The sequence below is a fragment of the Ambystoma mexicanum genome, chromosome 4p (genome assembly GCF_040938575.1).
Source record: "Ambystoma mexicanum isolate Mex_15411 chromosome 4p, UKY_AmexF1_1, whole genome shotgun sequence".
NCBI classification, from domain to species: Eukaryota; Metazoa; Chordata; class Amphibia; order Caudata; family Ambystomatidae; genus Ambystoma; species Ambystoma mexicanum.
In genome coordinates this window covers 897,891,525-897,915,739 of record NC_090927.1, presented here as the reverse complement: position 1 = coordinate 897,915,739, position 24,215 = coordinate 897,891,525, and the positions used below count along the sequence as shown (strand labels likewise).

The following is a 24,215-nucleotide window of genomic DNA, read 5'->3' as shown; positions in this document are numbered from 1 at the left end:
ACTAAAGAAGGAAGGACCTGTAATTCGTAATGCCTATAAATCCTTCATTTGTAATTTATGGTTTTAGTCTGCAGGTTCTTCTTTTTCGAAATATCCTCAGCTGTCTGGATGGACCCTGGAATTTATTTTTGTGGTGCCAGGTGGCATCAAAAATACTCTGACCTGACATGCATTGCAGCCCTGTTTGGAACATATGCAGTGTCAAAGAGATGTTCTCAGTTAACACATGCTACCTCTTTAGATTTGGAATTATTTGTAAATAGTACCCTTGAAACAAACTGAAAGTAATCAGGCAGTCATGCGTGGCAATGGTGTGATGATGACCTTTTTAACTGCAACATTTGTTGAAAACACTTGTAAAGAGTGGTGCTGTGAATTCACTGTGCTTCATGCAGTTGGCAATAAAGGAGACGGTGCCATTTATTTAACACAGTTTACAATGCCCCAATGCATATCAGAAGCCCAGCTGAAATGTGTCGCTTGTTCACAGCTAGCCTTTAAGAAGAGTGGACATAGCCCACAAAGAACGGTTTCCCCTTCTGAATATCTGTCCTGAAAATCAAATGGCTTAAGGTCAAAATACCATCCAGTCGCTGATGTTTAGCGCGCCTTTGACGCATGACTGGGAAGAGGAGGAACCCCAGAAGTTAATGTTTGAGATCACCTGCAGTTTTAATATTGATGAGAAAAGGTTTTACTAAAACGTTTCTTTTCATATATTTTATTTTTTGTGCAAGCTTTTCTTTGCCGTGCTCACCTGTAAGTAGGTCATATGAATTGTTATGAGCACTCTGATTTTCTTTTTTCATGTGGAAAGCATCTGGTGAAATCTCAATCTGGTTAGCTGGCGCCAGGCCCTTTTTATTTTTTACTTTTTTATGATTGGTTTGCCAAATCCTTTCCCAGTTGAGCCCTCCTCAGAGCCTTCAGCAGAGTCACTGATACTGTGTGGGCTTTCCTGAGAGAACCTCTGTTTCGAGGGGATTGGGTCCTCTGACGTATTCCATATCTATGACATGTAATCACCACAGCTGTGCTGCTTCGGAAACTTTTTTCGGCGTCTGCGTCCAGCGTCGATGACGTCGATGCGCCGTCGTTGAGGACCTCATCCGACGTCATCCGATGTGATAAGTAGGACGCACGACGCCCGTAGCCTCAGTTCCGTTTTTTCCGCGAACGTGTTGCTTCGTGAATCTCGGTTAACGCCTCGACTCTTTGGAGTTCTGTTCTTCTCGGTTCTTCGAACCTGTTCGTTTTTGTGAAAATCCTTTGTGTGAAGAGGTCTTCTACTTCGTCTTTTCAACCCCGCGTCCGGGCTTCAAGAAGTGCGGGGAGTGTGGGTCCAAGATGACGGACTCGCACGACGCCTGCCTCTGGTGCCTCGGGGAGGCCCACGACACGGATGACTGTATCGACTGCCAGTCGCTCACGTCCAAAGCCTTACGCGAACGTAAGAAGAAGTTGTCGGTAGGTCGGGTGTCCAAGCCCCGGAAGTCGAAGTCTGCGGGGCTTTCGACGGATGATTCGAGGGGTGACTCTCCACGTCATCGTCGGAAGTCTCGTGGGTCTCCTTCTAGCAGTCGGTCTCGCCCCTCCTCAGCTTACCCCACCAGCCGTGCGACGCCGGAGGAATGGGCTTCCTTCGGGAAGAAAATGCTGGCGATTCTTGAGTCGCAGGGTACTAAGCCGTCCGCGCCCCCGAGTGGGGTCGGTCGTGAGAGGTCGAGAGACACCGCTCGCAAGAGTGGTCGGCACGAGTCACGGGAGAGGTCCCGTTCGGACAAGGAGACTCGTTCTCGACGTACCCGTTCCAGGTCCCGGTCCTCGACGCGTTCGAGACCGTGTGCACCTGTGAGGTCTTCGAGGAAGACATCTACGTCTGAGGTGTCGAGGCCATCGACAGGCTTTCTCGAGGCTCCGGCTCCGAGGAAGTCGTCAAAGCCGTCGACGCTCAGGTCGTCGAAGGACACGCTCCGGTTTCGAGGGCTGTGTCAACGCCTCCGATGCTGGCGGCGCTGCATCTGACGTCGACGCCGATTTCCTCGACGCCGATCCTCTCGGCGCCGATGACTGTTCTCTCGACGCCGGCGCCGATTCGATCGGTGCCTTTTGTGTCGGAGGTACCCCGTGGCACGGGGGAACCCCCTAGGAAGGCTCTGGTTAAGAGCAAGCACTCTTGGGTGCCTTCTTTTCGCCACGTGGATTATATTTCGGAGGCGGATGACGATTCTGATGGCCTGGTTCCTAGTCAGGTTCCAGATGAAATTGTCTCGGGCCATAGTCAGTTTGACGATTTGAGGCAGTCGCTGCATGATGCCAGTGGACTGGACACCTCTCCGGAGGTGGAGTTTTGTAGGCCTGAGCCTGGCTCTCATGCCGATTCCTCGTACCGGCGCCTTGTGGCTAGGGTTTCTGAGTACTTGGGATGGTCTGCTCCCCCAGGGGAGTTTGTGCAGGATGATCTAACGGACATCCTTGATGTTGGTCCCCCAACTGACCCGGTACTGCCGTTCCATATGGCTTTACAGAGAAGGGTGGCGGCGGCTTGGACTGCTCTGGAGAGTCTCCCGGCGGTGGGCAGATCCTTGTCGCGAAAATACCGTCCAGCCAGTAGCGACCCCTGCTACTTGACCAGGCACCCCACTCCGGAGAGTTTGGTGGTGCAGGCGGCCACGGCCCCGGCAAAGCAGGCGTCGTACCCTACCATCCCTCCTGATAGGGACGACAAACGTTTTGATGGCTGGGAGAAGAAAGTGTTTTCTTCTGGTGGTATGGCGCTTCAGGCGGCCAACTCCATTTGTGCCTTGTCTAGTTTCTCACACACTCTGTGGAACTGTGTTGCGTTAGCGGCTGAACATATTCCCGAAAGGGACGAACGGGATGGTTTCCTTGCTATGGTCCAGGATGGTAAGGATGCCATGTGTGAGTCCGTTCAGTCGGGTTTGGACTTAGCTGAATGCGTCAGTAGGTCCACGGTGGCGAGCACCGTGATACACAGGTTTGCGTGGTTGCGGAAGTCGGGGTTTGCTCCTGATGTGCAGTCCCGGCTCCTCAACATGCCCTTTGACGGTGAACACCTTTTTGGCAGCAAGGCTGTCGAGAGCCTTGAGAGGTTGCAGACCTCAAAAGCTGCAGCGAAGTCGTTGGGCGCTGCAGTTCGCCAACCTCTGCCTTTTCGTCCTAGGGGACAGCAGTGGAGGGGTGGTTCCTTTCGCTATTACTCGTCCTTCAGTAAAGCGAGAGGAGCTGGCAGTCAAAGATGCCAACGCAGGGGTACCAGAGGTGGACAACAGGGTACCCGTGGTGCCAAGGCCGCTCGGGCAGTTGCCTCTTTGCCCTCAGGTAACGCCGCAGCTGCTACCACTCAGTCATGAGGCCATGTCCCATGGTTCGCCGGTTGGGGGAAGGCTGGCGCAGCATCTTGTAGAGTGGCAAGCCATTACTTCAGATGTGTGGGTTCGGGAGATCATAACCCACGGCTACTGTCTTCCCTTTCGGCACAGGCCTTGCGACAATCCACCTGGGAACCTCTCTTTGCAGAGTCTGGATCCGCTCCTTGCGCAGGAAATTCAAGTCCTGCTGGAGAAAGGCGCCATAGAACTGGTGCCTGTAGCGGAGAGGAACAAGGGATGGTATTCCCCTTATTTTTTTATTTTGAAGAAAGACGGGGGATTGAGACCCATCATGGACTTGCGCGGTTTGAACAAACGCCTCAGGAAGGACAAGTTCAAGATGGTTACTCTCTCTCAAGTCCTCCAGGCCCTTCAGCTTCAGGACTGGTTGGTGTCACTCGACCTCAAGGATGCTTACTTCCATGTGCCGATCCATCCCAAGCACAAGAAGTACCTGAGGTTCGCAGTTGGCGACTCGCACTTTCAGTTTCGGGTCCTGCCGTTCGGATTGACCTCTGCCCCAAGGGTTTTCACCAAGCTCATGGTGGTGGTGGCAGCGCATCCCAGGCAAGGGGGGATTCATGTCTACCCCTACCTGGACGATTGGTTGATCACGGGGAGCTCTCCCGAGCAAGTCCTGGATCATCTGTCCGTCGCCTGCCACTCTCTTCGCAGGCTGGGCTTCTCCCTCAATTTAAAGAAGTCCCATTTGACGCCAACACAGCGGCTCCAGTACATCGGAGCTGTGCTCGACACTTCCCTGGGGCAGTGTTTTCCTCCCCAGGTAAGGGCTCTTCACATTCAGCAGATGGTGCACAAGTTTCAGCATGCCCAGACGCTCCCAGTGTTCGAGTTCTTGAGGTTGCTCGGCTTCATGGCATCCTGCATTCTTCTGGTGCCAGAGGCTCGCTTGCGGATGAGATCTTTGCGGTGGGCACTCAAGACGCAATGGTCGCAGTCCTCCGGCAGGATGTCGGACCCGGTTCAGGTGCCGCCCTCGGTCGCCCGGGACCTTCTGTGGTGGGCCGTCGAAGGCAACTTGATGAAGGGGGCTCCATTTTGGCTTCCCTGGCCGGAGGTGACGATCGTGACGGATGCATCCCTCATGGGATGGGGGGCTCATGCCAACGGGCTGACAGTCAGCGGTCGTTGGTCTCCGTCGGAGTCCAGACTCCATATCAATCTGTTGGAGCTCAGGGCCGTCAGGCTAGCCCTGAAGGCTTTTCTGCCGACTGTGTGAGGAAAGAGTGTCCTGATCCTGACGGACAACACAGTGGCCATGCACTACCTCAACAAAAAGGGGGGGGCAGGGTCACTTCCTCTGTGCAGGGAGGCGATGCAGCTCGAGTTCTGGGCCATCCAGCAGGAAGTTTCGATCTCGGCAGTTCATCTGGCCGGAGACGAAAACGTGACGGCGGACGCTCTGAGCAGGCAGAGCGTGATCTCTCACGAGTGGGAGTTGGCTCAGGAGATTCTCCTGGAGATCTTCGCCCTTTGGGGGACCCCTCAAGTGGATCTCTTCGCCTCCAGTGTCAACCGGAAGTGTGAAAGGTTTTGCTCGCGGGAATTTCCTCCAAAAGGAGCCTTAGGAGACGCATTTGTGGTGGAGTGGTCATTCCCGCTGCTGTACGCGTTTCCTCCAGTCCCCGTCATCCCGCAAGTGCTGCGGAGGTTACGGAAGTTCATTGCCCCGGCTCGGAGGACGTGGTACCCGGACCTTCTCGACTTGTCCATCTGCCCTCCACGTCGTCTTTCCTACCGAGACGATCTGCTCTCACGGGAGGGGGGGTCAGGTTCTCCATCCAGAGGTCAGATCCCTCAACCTTCACGCTTGGCTTCTGAAAGGTTGAGGTATAAGGATTGGGACCTCCCTGAAGACGTGATGGAGGTGTTGCTTTCGGCCCGAAGGCCAGCAACAAAGTCTCTGTACCGTTGCCGTAAGTTCTGCGACTGGTGCAGAGTTCAGAATGTGGATCCTTTTGCATGTGACATCCCCATGGTTCTGTCCTTTTTACTTTCTTTGGCCCACAGGGGCTTGCAAGTGGGTACCGTTAAAGGTTACCTGGCGGCGCTGTCCATCTTTAAGCGCTCGTCTGAAGAGTGTTCTTACTTTAAAATCCCTTTAATTTCACAGTTTCTGAAAGGGCTCACTAATGTGTTCCCTCCGTCACCTTTCCTGGTGCCCGGTTGGGATTTAAACCTTGTTCTTAAGTTTCTTATGGATGCTCCGTTTGAGCCTTTACATTCTTGCCCTTTGAGGCTGTTAACTCTGAAAACTGTGTTTTTAGTTGCGGTTACTTCCGCTCGCAGAGTGAGTGGGTTACAGGCACTTTCAGTTAAGCCACCCTTCACTGTATTTCACAAGGACAGGGTTGTCCTTAGTGTTCGTCCTTCTTTTCTCCCGAAGGTAGTGACGGAATTTCATTTGGCCCAGAAGGTTGTTCTTCCGGCATTCTATCCTCCTCCGCATCCTGGTAAGGAAGAGGAGAGGCTCCATAGGCTTGATCCTAGGAGAGCTTTAAGCTTTTATGTTTCACGCATGTCCCGGGTCAGAGTGGATGATCAACTCTTTATTGGTTACGCTGGAAAGCGTTTGGTGCAAGCTGTGACGAAACAGACTGTCTCGCTGGATTATTTTGGCCATCTCGGAGTGTTACCGCTTGGCGGGTAAGGACCCACCGGCTGGCTTGCGGGCCCATTCTACCAGGGGTATGGCTGCATCTACTGCCCTGCAGAGGGGTGTTCCTATTCGCAACATCTGTGATGCAGCCACCTGGGCTTCAGTACATACATTTGTACGTCACTATTCCCTAGATTCCATCCGAGGACAGGATCTGGCCTTTGGCAAGGTGGTCCTTTGCTCTGCTATTTGATTGGCTATTCTAAATTTTGATTCTAAATTCTTTCCCTCCTCCTTGCTCTGATACTGCTTTGGGAGTCTGTCATAGATATGGAATACGTCGGAGGACCCAATCCCCTCGAAGAAGAAGTTACTTTCTTACCTGGTAACGTTCTTTCGATGGGATGGTCCGACGACATATTCCATATCGCTCCCGCCCTGCCTTCCCCGCTGCAGAATTTCTTTTGCGATTGCAGCTTACGTTCCGCAAGGCTTTGTGTCTGACTGGCAGTTGACTAATGTCACACGTTCTGGGGGAAAAAACTACAACTGAGGATACGGGCGTCGTGCGTCCTACTTATCACATCGGATGACGTCGGACGTCGGAGGAGGTCCTCGACGACGGCGCATCAACGTCATCGATGCAGGGCGCAGACGCCGAAAAAAGTTTCCGAAGCAGCACAGCTGTGGTGATTACATGTCATAGATATGGAATACGTCGTCGGACCATCCCATCGAAAGAACGTTACCAGGTAAGAAAGTAACTTGTTCTTCTCATGGTGACAACTACACCAAATAGCCTGTTTCTCTGTACGTGTTCTTCTAGAGCTTGGCTCCACACGTTGGTAGTAGCTGTTATTTTATGATTCTAGTGGTGCTACGGTCTGCTTTTCCTCAGGTGTCCCCACACCCTGTGGCGGCAAACCCCCTGTAACATCCAACAGCCCCAAATTGGTCCTATGAGTGGGATATGGGTAAAACTGTATATGGTCCTGGCTAATGCCAGTGTTGGAGAGAGCAAATGGTAGTTGCCAAAACTCAATATGGCCTCTTTTGTTAATGGTTCCAGCGAGTCTATTCTGAATCCACACCTTGGATAGAGCCTTGGAAGAAGCCAATGAAAAGTGAAAGAGATCCCCAACTAGCAGGTGTCTGGGAGAATATTTAAATGTATGTAACCAGCCGCACAGTGGCGTACCTGCCACATTTTAACTTCCCCAAAACAGGCACATACAAGACAACACAGAAGACCCTGCTTTTGCCTGCATTGCTCCACTGTTAAGTTATTAGCAGTGCCACCAAATAACCAAATATATTCTAATTTGCAAAAAGTACGGATTATGAAAGGGAGCTGTTTTACAGATAAATGTTCGCCTTACCTAAAACATACTCCCATTGGCAATGGGAATTACTTTTTTAATCCTTAAAAAATAATATAAATATATACATTGTTTGAGATGTCTGGGTTATAGTGTAAAGTACCTGATGTCGTCACTGCTGTGTTCGTGGTCGAGAGGTATCATTCTTTGTCTTCACTGGATGATCCAGCGATAGACCAGGTGATAATTATGGTGTAAGGGCCAACCCTAACCCCCCCCTTCAAGTAGGGCAAATAGGAAAAGGAACCTGGAGGCGGACTCCCCACCCACGGGACAACGTCACCCGATTTTCATGGCTGTAAGGACAGCACCAGGTGCTTGCCGGGGAAGCTGATGTAATGTAGGCACAGGAAACAGGCTCCAGAGACTCTGGCCCAAGAAGGACTCAGGAAATCGGTAGCAGAGTTTGTCCAGGAGCAGGCAGGCTGGGGAAAAATGGTAGGAGGAGGGCAGGGTGAAACAGGCAGGCACCCCAAGCACCTCCAAACTCGGAGCCAACCTCTGGGCGACCAGCGAGACAGGGACTCAGGGGAAGATCGACAGAAAAGGAGGGAATGAAGGATATTCGTAATGCGCGCACGATCCGAACGCAGACCAAGGAGGCACGTGAAATACTTGGTGGAACAATCCCCCACCGAGTCTGACCCCAGTTCATCGGGGAGTGACCAGAAGAAAGCAGCATACGTCTACGCTTTGGGTAACCCTACGGCGACAGCCCACAGCCCAACGCTCATCATTAAACTACAAGAAAGACCAACTGAGTTCCTCATAGACACTGGAGCCACTGTTAATGTGGTAAGTGAGAAAATCTACTCCGAACTCACATAAAAACCCAAGCTCCATCCAGCCACTGTGGATATCTACGCATACAGAGCCAAGACACCATTAAAATGCCTAGGACAATTCAGTGGGCTTTGCCGCTACAAAGGGCAAGAAATGAGAGTCCCAATGCACGTTCTGGCCACAGAGACAGATAGCGGATGCGTTCTGAGTTTCAAGGCGTCCGCCGACATGGGCCTAATACACATACTATGCAACATAATGGTCCACAAGTACATAGACCCAGTAGAGATGATAAACAACCTATACCCCAAAATATTCAAAGGGATCGGGAAACTCAGGAACAGGCAAATTAAACTCCACGTAGACAGCTCCATCCGCCTGGTAGCTCAACCATACCACGGAATCCCAGTTAACATTCAAAAGAAAGTTGAAGGCAAGCTCCAGAAACTACTGGAACAAGACATCATTGAGAAAGCAATTGGGCCCACCACGTGGGTGTCTCCGATCGTCCCAGTCCCCAAGAAAGGATCCGAGGCCATTAAACTATGTGTGGACATGCGACGTCCGAATCAAGCCATCAGAAGGGAGAGGTATCCTGCACCCCTGATCACTGATATGATTCACTTATTGAACGGGGTGAGAGTCTTCTCCAAACTGGACCTCCAGAAAGGGTACCACCAGCTGGTGCTGCACCCCGAGAGCCGCAACATAACTTTTGTCACCCATGTCGGCCTCTTCAGGTACAAAAGGCTGAGCTTCGGGGTGTCCTCGGCGGCAGAAACATTCCAGGCAGAGGTCCACAACATCATAAAGCACATCCCGAACTGTCAACTATTTGGATGACATTCTAGTATTCGGAAACCGACGTGAATAAACATGATGAGACTCTCATGAAAGTCTGCATGGCTCTACATGACGCCAATCTCACACTCAACAGGGACAAATGTGAATTCCGGAAGAACACCCTAAAATTCTTTGGTCACATCTTTGCAGAATGCGGTATGACCCCAGACCCGGACAAGGGGTCGGCCCTGAATGACACTTCTGCCCCAACTAATGTGTCAGAACTCCGATCTTTTCTGGGCCTAGCGAGTTACTGCAACCAATATATTCGGGACTTTTTCATCAGGATGTTAAATTTGAGTGGACTAGCGAATGCCAAAAAGCCTTCGAGACAATTAGGGAAAGGGTTGCGCAAGCGGAGAACATGTCTTACTACGACCCCAACAGGAAGACGGAGCTGACGGTCGACGCCAGCCCGGTGGGCTTCGGAGCTATCCTAGCGCAACTCGATCCGCGAGACTCCTCACAAAAGCACATAGTGGCATACGCCAGCCGCAGCCTGTCCACCACCGAACAAGCCTACTCTCAAGCAGAGAAGGAAGGACTAGCTGTCGTATGGGCGTGCGACCACTTCCATTTGTTCCTGTACTGGAAACCATTTGAAGTCGTCACGGATCATCAAGCTCTGCTATTTCTATATGGCAATGCACCGGCCAACATGCCTCCCGGAATCGCCAGGTGTGGGCTCAGACTGCAGAACTATGTTTTCGAGATCATCCACAGGCCAGGGAAAGGCGAGAACCCAGCATACTTCCTGTCGAGAAGACCACGGGGGGGAAGAGTACACCCAAACCATCGGTGGCGGACAGACCGGAGATATCTCGTCCATCAAACCACACCGGAGGGTGTCAACATGGAAGAACTCGTCAGAGAGACGGAGAATGACCCAGCATGTTGCATCATCTGCAAAGGACTAGAGTCCGGACAGTGGCGAAGAGCCAAAGAAAAGGGAAGGGCCGCAGGAGGTCAAGTAAAAGAGAAGGTGGAACGGCTCATGCTAGTGAAAGAAGAGCTGGCGGTATCGGGAGACCATCTACTACTCAAAGACTGCAAATTAGTTATCCCTGAAGTCATGAGGGCGAAAGCCATCAATCTAGCCCACGAGACCCACAGGGGCATGGTCTCCACCAAGCGCATGCTCCGCCAAAAGGTATGGTTTCCTCACATGGACACCCTAGTAGAGGCCGCACTGAAAGCGTGCCCCATATGCTGCCTCATCACTCCAAATCGGCACCCAGAACCCCTACTCATGTCAGAGCTTCCACAGAACGTATGGGAGGCTGTCGCAGCCGACTTCTTCGGACCCATTGATGGAGGAAAGTATGTTCTGGCTGTGATGGATGAGTACTCACGATGTCCGGACGTGCGGCTGATATCATCCACGGCAGCACATCACGTCATTCGGCTCTCAACCACATGTTCTCAGCCTATGGAGTACCAAGAGTGCACAAGACCGATAACGGGGCCCCATTCTGCAGGCATCAATTCACCCAATTTGCAGACTACCTCAGCTTCCATCACAGAAAGATCACCCCTTTGTGGCTCCAAGCCAATGGAATGATCGAGCGATTCATGGCCAATCTCAAGCGAGCCCTGCAAGTTGCACGTCTGACGGGACAGCCATACAAACAGGTGTTAAACCAGCTCCTGAGGGACTACCTCACAGCACGACGGGGAAGACCCCTGCCGAGCTAATGTTCGGGCAAAACACGCAAACACGCATTCCTCAAGCTAAAGCAGGCAGCCCACGTCCTGCTCTGGACATGGAAGTCAGAGAGCGTGATGGAGCAGCCAAAGCCCGAATGAAAGAATACGCTGACTCCCGCAGGTGGGCACAAGCGTCCTTAATTGAGGTCGGAGACGTAGTGGCAGTACGTCAACCATCAACCATCAACCCACAAGCACACTGCTGCCTTTCGAGAAGAGCCTCTTCTTGTCACCCAAAGGAAAGGGTCGATGGTCACCGCTCAAGGATCAGGAGGATCGGTAACGAGAAACTCGTCCGATTTCAAGGAATTCCCACAACCAGGAACTAGACGGCTGAGTGGGAGAGTCCAGGCCCACCTTGACTATGAATCGGATGACCCCTACCTAGGGGATCAGTGGGACTCGGATGAGCCGGAACCGGACGAAGGACCAGGACACGCTGATAGCGGGGTGGTGCCAAGGTCAACCCCAGCACGGCCGCAACGAGCCCGGAACAGACCTCGTCGATGGATCGAGGAAATGGACTAGGGCCTCACCAGACCGCCACCTGTTGCTAAGAGTCTGTGAATGTTTAAAAAGGGGGGAGATGTCATGTTGACGTCCCCATGACAACAGGGGCGGGAGGGACGAGGGAGCGGGGAAGAAAGGGAAGTGACGCAGGAGGGCGGGGGTTAAGGTTTTCAGTTGTACGTTGAATAAAGAAGCAAGCAGTTCACAGCTCCGTGTCCGCCTTTCTTTACTGCGCCACGTGCCCCGCACCCTGCGAGAACATAACAAACAGAAGCGGGCACTCGAGGGAAAATGAGGGCAAGGAAGGCAGAAGAGATGGCACAGGCAAGGCCAAGGAAGGCAAATGAAACACCAACGTATGGAGTGCGTTAAGACATGCCTGTGTGTGTGTAGGGGTGCTGGGTTTAAATAGCCCAGTGCCGCGTCCCCTGTGATCAACGTTGTTAGCATGGAAACGTAAGACCCAGCGGCACTGCGCGGGTGACGAGTGCAGAGTTCCCCGTGCATGCATGTAGAAGCCGAGACTGCTACCGTTGCTGGGCCGGAGCCTCTACCGTGGCGAGTGGCAATCGCTGCGCACCCGCTCCCCCTGTGCCACAAGCGCCAGTGCGGATAGCACCGCCTGCTAGGTCGCCATGGCGGGGATGGGCCCGAGGTCTGACCTATAGAAGCATAGTGCAACACAACTTGGTTTTGAAGGAACTAATCCTCACTATAATGAATCACAATGAGAAGGTGCTCATAGATTCTTGGGAATGCCAAAATGGCATCAGCCATCTCAAAATGTAAATTGCAAACAAATGGGAATATCTCTTCTGCAATGCTGCTCAGATCATCTCCTTCTCCTCCATCTGAACAGTAATGACAGCAAATCAATGAGAAATGTTTGAACAGTGAGGATTGGAAGAGGTGTTGTAGATAATCCCTGGGCCTCATTACGAGTTGGGCGATATGCTGGTGGTAAATGTGCCAGAATACCGCCCAAACGAATTACAGTTACTGTCACTTGGTCTGGTGGAAATTCCGCCAGATTACAAGTGGTGGTGGCGGTGCAATTCCCCATTAAATGTGGGTCCATCGGACTCAATGAGGTTTTTTTGGCAGAATTACCGCGGTGGAAATTCCACTGATTTATTTCGGCTGCGAGTTGGAGGATTTACCTCCAGGATTTTCCTGGAGGCATTATCCTTCACACCATACCTTAACACGTAATTTGGCATAGTGGTACCGCTTACCGCCAAACTCGTAATAAGGCTGCATGTCTGAAGATATTTTGGAAATCAATGGAACATATGGACTGCACTCTTTTCTGGAGCAACGTTTTCCAAGCCTTACACCACCCCATATTTATTAAAAACCCCTAACAACTTTTACAACCTCGTGCCAGGGATACTTTTGCAGTAAGCAAATTAGGTATGAGTGCAGTGGGTGGTCCTGCCAGTGGTTAACACGCCTCTTCTACGAACACCAACAATGCAACCAATGGGTTTATGGGCAATTGGATTTTGCAGATTCCTCTTCATTTTGGAAAGAATTTACCTTCAAAAAATCTCAGCGTTGCGACATGACCATCACATGTGGGTATGTTACCCCCTACCTTCACTATTTCCCCAGCCATAATGGGGAGTTGGATGAAGAGATTTCATGCCTCAGAGAAGGTGGCAAATACAAACAGAAACCTAATTTGTAAGCACACGCTCTAACCTTTAGGCATCTATATGATCTGTGTGCTCTGGCCCATATATGGTTCATGATAGTGATTCAGTGGTTAAGCCCAAGTCCTCCTCCCATCAAATGAAATTTGAGGACAACATTCCCTTAAAAGCAGAGCCAAATAAAAAAAAAATAACACATTACAGGATATAATTAGATAATAGACATTTTTATCCTAATATATCATAAAAGCACATATATTTTACAAAGATCCTGGTCTCCTCAATGCCTTACTTTCATTTCATCACATAACATTTACAATGTGATGCATTAAGTATGCATACAGCGATCTGCATTTGCAAACAGTTGATAATCGATATACAGGTGGTTTGTGATGTTGGTGTCCTCTAATAAGGCACCGGACAAAGGATGCGCTTCCAATTAAAAAAGAAATTGCTATAATTAATGCTCTTTTTTTTCCCCCAAAGAGGGCAAAACATGGAATGCATCTATGATTCATCACTTTTGTTTTTGCCGTACTGCGCTACATCTGTATGTTTGCCTATCTATACACTCATATTGGAGCATAAAGTAAGAATGCTTGCTCTTGTAAGGGTCAGCAAATAATGTCTCTTGTGTGGCAAATGTGAGAAAATCCACCATATCACTTCCCCTGGTGAGTAGCATACAACATCAAACTGAATTCTCCCGGCTAATCTGAAGTTCTGTCATATATAGTTTAGCCATAGTGCTGTATTAAAATAAAGTCGGTCCATTATTGTTTTTTTATCAATGATCTAGTCTAAGCAGCCTCCTTTTTCTTCCATACCTATTGCCACAATAATAGGGCGTATTTGTACAAGAGCAGATATATGGCAGGACAAGCTCCATATGCATACAATAGGTGGGAGTAAAATTCAAAACACCCAAGATTTGAGAGACAAATTCTGAGCCAGCTGTAACTCCATGGCCTCTGAATATCCCCAGACCTAAGCTCTGTAAAAGCATACTGCGACTTTGCTTTATATATTGTCGAGATGTTCTGACTCTTTACCCTTATTTTTTAGCGAACGCATGTATTCCGTCTTTGGTCTGCATGATTTTGTTGTTGTTGAGTAATTCATCCTTTAATGGCAACAGCCTATTAAATCGTATTCCAAGATAATCATACTTGTTGCACTCTTGCAATGCAACACCGTTAGATGTAATAGGTTTGAATTTGACCCTGGGTTGAAAGATGCACATATTACATGATTAACTTGTAACTTTAAGGCTATTTTTCTCCATAAATTAAGTATGGGTGTTAACCAAAGTTTGAAGGACCATGGGAGTCTGAGCCAGCAGGACTACATTGTCCATGTAGCGGAGTTCTGCTATATACGGCCTCTAAATCGCAGAACGTTATGGGTACTCTGTATCAGGTATTCTCGTACAGTGAAATCAAAGGAAGTTTAAACAATAGGGGCGACAGAGTGCAGTGGCTCTCGCTCCTTTGCTAACTGTGGTCTCTTATGTCATGCTATCTGGCCAGTGATCCAACACAATTAAGGTATTCCCAAATACAATGTGGTGTGCCATAAAGTGTACCTGTCTACGTGGTTGCGTGTAGATACAAACCCATAAACCCCACATAGACGGGCACACGTAGGCCAGGCACAGGGTACATGTGTCTGGACCAAATCGGATTCAGGTTTACACCCTGATGTGCAGGCCCCAATACCTCCCTAAAACCCAGTACATTATCACCTTGTCCAAAACCCAATTCAGTGCAATGTGGATAATGCATATAAATATTTTAGAGGTTCCATCAAGAAGAATAACTAGTCTATGAATTGGGTAGTCTGGCCCCATTTTATAAATGGGGATTATGACCCCAGTCTTCCAACTCTGGTGTAGGTTTGCCTCACATGTGGTAGTCTTTCAATATTGGACACTTTATCCAATAGCTTAGGGCCTAGAAGTACAACCTTTTGTAATCTTTCCCTTTAAAAATTATTTCTAGGGTTTTAACCTGCCGTGTTCCTGCTACTCTGATTTGGGGTTAGTTATTCAATGATGGATTTCAATGCAGTGAAAACATTCAATTTCTTTTAGTGTACATGCTGCTTTCCATTTTTCATAGGTCATTCGATTTCCTTGAGTAAAGAGTTCAGATAATGTTCGAAGTCTACCCTGTTTCTTTGCGACAAAGGCTCCCATGCTCAAACCTGGAGAGGAGTTTGTATTACCTAGAACTGGTGATAGAGGACACTCCCCACTTGCCATCACTGCAATGCTTTGTTCCATGGTGTACATTAGTATAAGTGGACAAAGGTAGGGCCCCATCCCATAATCTCCCCTGAGATCTCAGAAAGGTGCGGTGAGTAATGGAACACCAGTAACCCCCTTTTCGACATCGACCTATCTCTCTACCTCTCCAGCATCTGTCCAATCAAACATATGCAATATTTTTGATGCGTGTACAAATTTTTGGACTATAGCAAAGCATCTTTCACCATAACCTGCCTGGAAATCTATTTTTTTATTTTATATTTTTTTGTAGCCCAAATGAGAGGCAATATTATTTGTGTAAATCAAGTATACAAGTCCCAGATATCTTACTCGGGAGAGCCTGGCATATATGCAAAACTGGGTATTAAATTCATTTTGATTGTAGCTATTCGCTCCATCCGGGATGTATCCTGAGTATTCCATCTGTTCCACTCTTATGTGAATTCTTGAACAGTACGAAAGTTGTATTTTATGAGACCTCAAAGGTTGGGAGACATTCTAACCCGCAGAAAAGGCCCCTGGACACAGTGGGCCATAGGAAAGGATAAGTCTGTGTACATTCACCATTGGTGGATTGAGATATTCAGTCCCATTGGCTTGGAATAATTAACAGGAGATCCTCTCAAACTCTATCAATTCACGCATCAGGGCAGCTAAAGGTGTTCTTGTATTTGCCATGCAAAAAGGACATTGTCGCATTCAGAGCCATTATGAGTAATAGTCTTCCTGTCGATTCTTTCAATGTCATTGCTTTAATGTACTCTACGAACAAGAGACACCATAAAAGGGTAAGCACCAATTGAGATGAGGAGCAGTCCTGCCTTGTTCCTCTACAGAGAATTATGGGGTCTGTAAGGATCCCATACACTCGGATTCTGCCCAAACAACTCTACCCTATTATTCCCAACCTTTGGTTTACACACTGTAAGGGTGCATAAGTAAGACTCTGACATGGAGGACTCATTGTGATTACTTGAAACTTTTATACAAGTGCAAAAAGGAAGAGAGAACCCTATCTCGCTCTAAAACTCTGCAAGAGGGGGTTCCCTGCCCCTACTGAAATAACTAGTGTTATAATGTCCAAAGCAAAAGTCCCAATGTCAGAATCCTAACTGTTTTTATTTTAAAACTTTATTTATAAACCAGTTCACATTACAACCAGATCCAGAGAGGACATTGCACTTGGAAGGAAGAAGCGCAAACAAATCCTACATTTGCATCCAGAAACGGACCATAAACATGTCCCAAACCATCCTCTGCTACCCTCCTAGGTTACAGCCACATTAACAAGCTGTGCTCCAAAATTGTAACCGTGCTTTAAACCCTGGGATTGTCTAGCTACAGCATTATCCTTCATGTATACAAAAAATATTCATTGTACAGCCATGACAAATTGACAGACCCGCTAGCACCTTGTTCCCACAAGAAGACACCCTCTTCTCCAGTATTCCTGCTTTCGGCTCCTATTCTCTTTTCAATAAAAACGCACAAACCTGATCCCACACATCACTTGATCTAGAGTTGCCAGTTAACATCTTGCAATATTTTTATTCTACATCACAACACCAAGCCAGGTCTCGTACCCATTTATCAGCAGTTGGAGCAACATGACTAGAACAGAGTAATAAAATACCTAGTTTAGCAAGAATCATGCATGGACAGCAGTTTCATACCACCCTTGGAGATCTGCGGGAGCCACCCAAACAAGCAACAGAGAATGTCCTGAGGCACTTCATGACAAACCATGTGCCCCCTCATTTCCATTACCTGCCGCCAAAACACCAGGGAGGGGCATTCCCACAGAATGTGTATACATTCAGCGTTGTCGAATTTGCATATAGGGCATCTTCAATCGTTAGAGGTATCAGATTTCTTCTGGACAGAAGGGGATAAATAAACTTGATGCAACATTTTAAACTGAATGCGTTTAAACCTAGCTCAAATCGCCACTTTTTGATGTACAAGCACATGTCATGCCACTGCCTGTACCACAGGTCTGCCCTAATGTCCCCTGCCCACTGTAATCTGCAAGGTAATACTGCCCAAGGGGCTGACCTCCATGCCATCTGATAAATAGTGGATACCACCCTTCTGATGTTCACTGAGTTAACCAAGTAATTAAAAGCCGCAAACACTTCAGCAAGGAATCCCAGAGACCATGCCCGTAACGCCTCCCGAAGTCTAAAATATTGGAATGCCAAAGCAAACACCCCCCAGAGATTGGCCTCCACGTGCTCCCACGAAACAAAGATCCCATCCACAAAGAAATCAAACATGTTGGTAATACCCAATCTTGACCACTCTCTCTTAATCATGCCGTCACATGTCGTGGCAATGCACTGTATATCCCTGACTGACAGCTCCGGGATATATGGGTTTGCATCTGCCATTCTCAAGCACAGCCTCCGCCGTACGTGATTCGTACATGCGACAGGATAGAACGGACACTTATCTTCTGCATATACACCAGAGTGCTCTGCAAAGTGTACGGCTAGGCCGATCATCTCTCAATCCGCACATGTGGAAAAAACTGTGAACCCGGCATCCAGTATGAAGCAAACATGACCTGGGCCACCAAATAGTATAATTCCATATTGGGCACATTCAATCCCCACTGTTCCCATGGGCCAGTGAGTGTCTCCCATCTGATTCTGGGGGTTTTAGGGCTCCATACTAACCGAATCAACATCGATCGGAATTCCTTCAAATATTGAGAGCCCAGCCATACTGGGATATTGAGAAACAAATACACCAGTTTAGGAAGAATAACCATTTTATCATTGCTATTCTACCCATCCGAGAAATCGGGAGCGAGGCCCACCACTTGATCTTCCCTCGCAATGCCTCTAAATAAGCCCCATGATTATCTTTCAGCAGTTGCGGCCGGCTTCTACTGACCACTATATCAAAATATTTAGCACACCCCTGTTTCCAGCGGAAACACTTAGACCCATGCGGCTTCCCATTGAATGAAGCCATTTGGAACAAAATGGATTTAGACCAATTCACCCGCAGCCCAGATACATTCCTAAAAGCCTCGACCTCCTGCGAAATTGACTGCAAATTACACTCTGGATCTTTAACATGCAAAATATCATCCTCGCAATAGGGATCAGTTCTCTGACCCCTCTTAACACCAGCCGCCGATCCCTGTGCAGTGTTCTAAAGTGGACTGCAAGCAGCTCCGTGGCAAGTGCAAATAAGAGGGGGGGGACGGACACCCTTTCTGCATCCCCCACCCTAATGCAAAGGATGCCAATTGCATGCCAAAAATACTGATCTGCACAGTCGCTCCAGAGTATGAGTTTTACGCATTGCAGGTACTATGATGGTAACTCCACTTTACCCAGGACTGCAAATAAGTAATCCCAGGCAACAGAATCAAAAGCCTTTTCAATATCTAGGAGTGCTCCAATCGCCTGCACCAAAGGCTCTATCTGGGCCAACACAGCAAACAATCTATGCAAGTTAAGCGCCGTAGAGTGCTCCGGAATTATGACAGACTGATCACCATGCATGATAGAAGAAAGGAACGGAAGCAGCCTATCTGCCAGGATTAGTATCCAAATTAATTGGGGAAATAGGCCTAAAAGAGGTCCACTCCATTGAGTGCTTGCCAGGTCTCAAAATCAAGGTTATAATGACCTTGTGCATCGTGGGAGGCAATGGCCGCTGACTGCAACGCTTCCTGCCACACTTGGGTTCAATATTACACTACTTTACGACCAAATCCTTTATAAAATCCTGAGGTTATTCCGTCTGAACCTGGGGCCTTAGATGTCGGTAAACCTTTTATCGCTTTCAGGATCTTATCCATTGTAATGGGGGGCGCCCAATGCTTCCCTAGCTGCTGCATCAAGGCCCGCCAGCGTAGCCTCTGCAACAAAACACTGCATAGTTTCACAATCTGCTTGACCCCTAGCAGCATACAAGTTTTGTAGAACTCCCTGAATACTTCAAGGATTGCATCAGGCTCTGATACCAATACGCCATTTGCTCTTCTAATCACCGGCTTATCCGCCTGGCCCTGCTCACCCCACACCAACCTAGCCTAATACCTCCCTGGCCTCCTATCTTCACGATACTGCCACGCCAAGTGTGGGACTACAAGGAAACGCACCTCTCGATTTGCCTCCTCTCTAAAATGGTCAAGAACGGCCCTAATCGCTGCCTGGTTGCCATCAGACGACTGATCCATGCCCCCGGACTGAAGCTCTTTAAGCTCTCCCTCAAACCCTGACAGTCTCCTCCGGCACTCCGCTTGCTTCCTCCGAGGCTCCTCCGGACAAGGAGAGCAAAAAGATCTACACAATGGGCAGGAAAGTCGCCTCTTCTGCAGCCTACCAAACCCGCATCGCAAATAATGCTACACTTCTGGCAAGCTACAACTGCCACAAGTGGGATGAGATCTCAGCATTACTTTCATCTGCACCCGAGCCACTTAAGTCCCAATTAGCCCAGGTGACAGCAGATGGTAGAGAGGTGTCGACTTGTCTTCCAAAGTCAAATTTTGACGCAGCAGACAACGCGGGTAGAATCATCGCTTAGGGCACTATCATCAAGAGACACGCTTGGCTTCGCCAATCTGGCTTCAGGCCGGAACCTCAGGCCACCTTAATAAATATGCTGGTGGAAAAAGATGTGCTCTTTGGCAAGGCGGTGGATAACGCACTAAAGACTGCTAAAGACGAATATGAAACACTCAAGTCTTTAGGCCAACTCACGAACAAACCCACAGGGCAGAGGGGCAACGGCAATTTTCGCCGCTTTCGTGGACAGAGTTCCCAGAGGGGTCGGGATACAACCAGGGCCAAGGTTCCTATAATACCAACCAGGGACAGTCCTTTCAGGGCTACCCAAGAGGACAAAGAGGTGGTTGTGGTACTCTGGGCAGAGGCCAAGCTCGAGGTGGTACACCACCTCAGAGCAAGTGACATTCCACTCCAGGTACCCTCCCTTGCATCTCCAGTAGGAGTACGAATTTCCAACTTCACCCACGCATGGGAGGGTATTACCTCAGACAGATGGGTGCTGTCAACGGTAGCAGGGGGCTACTGTTTAGAACTTCTTCAAAAATCTTGCAATCATCCCCCGAGACAAAAAGCACACTCCGAAGAACATCAACTGATTCTTCTACAGGAAATTACAGAGCTTCTATTAACGGACGCCATAGAAGTGGTCCCAGCCAACCAGGTAAACAAGGGCGTATATTCAACTTACTTCCTTGTGTCCAAAAAAGATCTAACAATGCGCCCTTTATTAGATTTAAGGCCTGCAAACAAGTATGTCGAGCCACAAAAGTTCTGCATGACCACGCTACAAGAAGTAATCCCGCTTCTAAAAAAAGGGGGATTACATGGCAACACTGGATATGAAAGATGCCTATTTTCATATTCCAATGTTTCCAGCGCACAGAAGGTTCTTACGTTTCAAGATAGCGTACCTGCACTACCAATTCAAGGTGCTGCCCTTCGGAATAGCCTCGGCTCCAAGGGTATTTACCAAGGTACGGACAGTGGTGGCAGCGCACCTGCGCAGGGAGGCAATCCCAATGTACCCTTTATTGGACGACTGGCTCATAAAGGGGGAATCACCTCTGATTTGCAGACAAAACATTCAGACAACAATCAACCTCTTTCAATTGTGCTTCTCGATCAATGAGAAAAAAATCAAGTCTGGTGCCCAGCACCTCCAAACAGTTCTTGGGAGCTATTCTAAACAAAGAGGAAGGGTTAGTCTTTCCCTCAGAAGAGAGAGTAAAGTACTTGTTACTGCAAATACCACACTATCAGGCCGGCCGCCAGATAAGGGTACACAAAGCAATGTGTTTAATAGGCATGATGACATCTTGCATTTACCTGGTTCCCCACGCCCGCCTGCGCATGCGCCCCATACAGGAGTGGTTGGCGAAACAATGGTCTCAGGCAAGCGGTCAGTGGGACGATCTAGTGATCGTTTCACCAACACTGGTACAAAACCTTCGCTGGTGGACGAGAGAGAATCTGACCAAGGGGAAACCCTTCTACGATTCACAGATACAAGCAGTAGTCACAGCAGATGCCTCACTAGCGGGGTTAGGGGTGCACTACCTGCACCACACAGCTCAGGGTCTGTGGTCTCACTCCACGGCGCAGAACCACATCAACATGCTGGAACTTCTAGCAGTGTTCAAAGCCCTCCAAACATTCAAATCCCATATAACAAGTCTGTCGGTGCAGAGCCTAACAGACAGCACCACAGCAATGTTTTATATCAACAAACCGGGGGGGGGGGGATACATTCTCCAAATCTATCCAGACTCGCACAGAAAATCTGGAAAAGGGCACTCAGACGGAAGATATTCCTGGCATCTCATCATGTTCCAGGGGAACTCAACGTTCTAGCAGACTCGCTGAGCAGAGACCTCCTGCCAGAACAACACGAGTGGCGTCTACACAAAGAGGTCATAGAGCATCACTTTTCCATGTGGGGTTTTCCGACTATAGACCTATTTGCCACAAGGGAAAATCGTCAATGCCCAGACTTCGCGTTTAGATTCCCCCAACCAGGCTCCAAGGGGAACGCCCTATGGATGAATTGGTCAGGGATGTTTGCCTACGCTTTTCCACCAACCCCACTGGTGAGGAAGGTGGTGAACAAGATCCACAGGGAACCGATGACGCTCATCCTAGTTGCTCCTATGTGGGTGAGACAACCATGGTTTCCACACCTACGCAAGCTGGCGGTGTGCGACCCAATCGAACTCCTGTGCTGGTACAACCTACTCTCCCAGCACGAGGGGCTAACAGTGCATCCTCAGCTCAACTCCATGAACTTAGCAGCATGGCTCCTGAAGTCATAGAGTTCGGACATCTCAGTTTACCCCAGAGATGTATGGATATCTTGAAAGAGCCAAGAAAACCTAACGCAAGGCACTGTTACTATGATAAATGAAAACCATTTGTTCTTTGGTGCCAGAATAAGCAAATCAACCCAGTTGATTGTACTCCTTTTAATGTCGTCACCTATATGCTCCACCTATTATATGCAGGGTTAGTGTTCAACTCACTTAAGGTGCACCTGGCAGCTCTATCAGCCTACACCACTTCCCAGAACAAGGTGTCATGGTGAAAAGTGCCAGTGGTCAAGGCATTTATGGAAGGGGTAAAGAGACTCCACCCTCCAATTTCTAACCTACCACCAGGTTGGGACCTTAATGTGGTACTTACTAAGCTCATGGTCCCTGGTCTCCCCCCCACCCCCCCTTGAGCCCATGCACAAATCTTATAAAACTGCCTTCTTAGTAGCCATCACTTCCATAAGAAGAGTCAGTGAAATCCAAGCTTTGTCAGTGCAGGATCCTTTCTTTACTATACATAAGGACAAACTGCTTTTACAAACTCACCCTAGGTTCTCGCCTAAATTCATTTAAAAATTCCACGTTAACCAGTCTATTGAGCTACTGGCTTTCTTCCAAGAACCCAAAAGCTCTGCTGAGGTAAAACTTCACACACTAGATGTGAGGAGGGCGGTCCTCTACTACGTAGACAAGACCAGACCACTAAAAAAAACAGATCAGCTGTTTGTCTCCATAGCGCCAGGCAGAAAAGGAGATTGCGTTTCTAAAAACGCCATCTCAAGGTGGATAGTCAGATGTATCCAACTGTGCTATTCCCTTTCAAATAAGATGCTGCCTTTTACGCCCAGGGTCCACTCCACAAGAGGTACTGGAGCCACGCTGGCTTTCATTGCAAATGTTCCTTTAGACAGTATTTGCAAAGCAGCTACATGGAGCTCTATACATACTTTCACTCAGCACTACTGCATTGACACCCATTTCAAGACAGATACTCAAGTGGGACAAGCGGACACTTATTCGCTCATGAACCTTCTCACGTGCCACCTCCTTCTTCCACTGCTCGCTAATCTATGCACAGCATGTGATCTAAGCAGATTCCACAAGCCTCAGAAGGGATACATTACTCACCGTAATCGTATTTCTGATGCTTGCATCTGCTTAGATTCACATGCGACCCATCCTTCCTCTCCTCAGAGAGAAGGCGCATAGATGCTTATGATCTTGTCTGATAAGTATCCGCTTGGATATATCTGTACTCACGGTACACCTCATGCTACCTCACATCAGAAAAAAACACAATCTGAGGGACCTCAACGTTTGAGAGATCATGGGTACAGTGGACGTCACACTAGGGATAGTATTAATGGCACGCCCTGTCGACACTCATTTTCGAGTTTTGAAAACTGTAATACTCTGCAGCTTCCACTAGATGGCGGACTATGCACAACATGTGAATCTAAGCAGATACAATCATCAGAAATACGATTACGGTGAGTTATGTATCATATATATATATAAATGATGATCATGGGTACAGTGGATGTCACACTAGGCATAGTATTACTGGCACGCCCTTTCGATTTCCCTTTCGAGTTTTGAAAACAACAACTGTAATACTCCGCAGCTTCCACTAGATGTCGGCCTATGCACAGCATATGAATCTAAGCAGATCCAAACATCAGAACTACGATTACGGTGAGTAATGTATCCCATATATACATATTTCTGAGGCTTGTGGAATCTGCTTACATCACATGCTATGCATAGGCCGACATCTAGTGGAAGCTGTCGAAACTCAAAAAGGCAGTCGACCGGGCATGCCAGTAATACTATCCCTAGTGTGACGTCCACTGTACCCATGGTCCTTCACGCATCGAGGTCCCTCAGATTGTTTTTTTTCCGCCAGCGTGAGCGGTCGCTTATCGCAGAGGTCAATTTCGGCTAACACCATTTGCTTATGATAAATTAAAAATAGTTTACTATTTCTGTCCTTTTCCTTCCAACAATGACAGATTTATTGATGCAGTGGAAAAGACCGCCGTCGGACGAATACAAGATTCGATGGACCCTTTCGACCTTGAAAGGCCTCCCCGGACCTAGGCCCTTACAGTAGGGAGAGTGGGGGGCGGTCATTGTAGTATGTATTTTCCCACCCATTCCCTTTCTCGCCTGGCTGCCTTTCCCAAACATGGATAGAACAGCATTTAAATTCTGCCCCA

At 48.6% G+C, this 24,215-nt stretch overlaps 1 protein-coding gene across 14 annotated transcripts in view; it reads left to right on the top strand.

Annotated features, from left to right (window-relative positions):
- MAP3K7 (mitogen-activated protein kinase kinase kinase 7) overlaps window positions 1–24,215 on the top strand; it is a 1,005,666-nt gene that overhangs the window by 568,635 nt on the left and 412,816 nt on the right. The window lies entirely within an intron of this gene.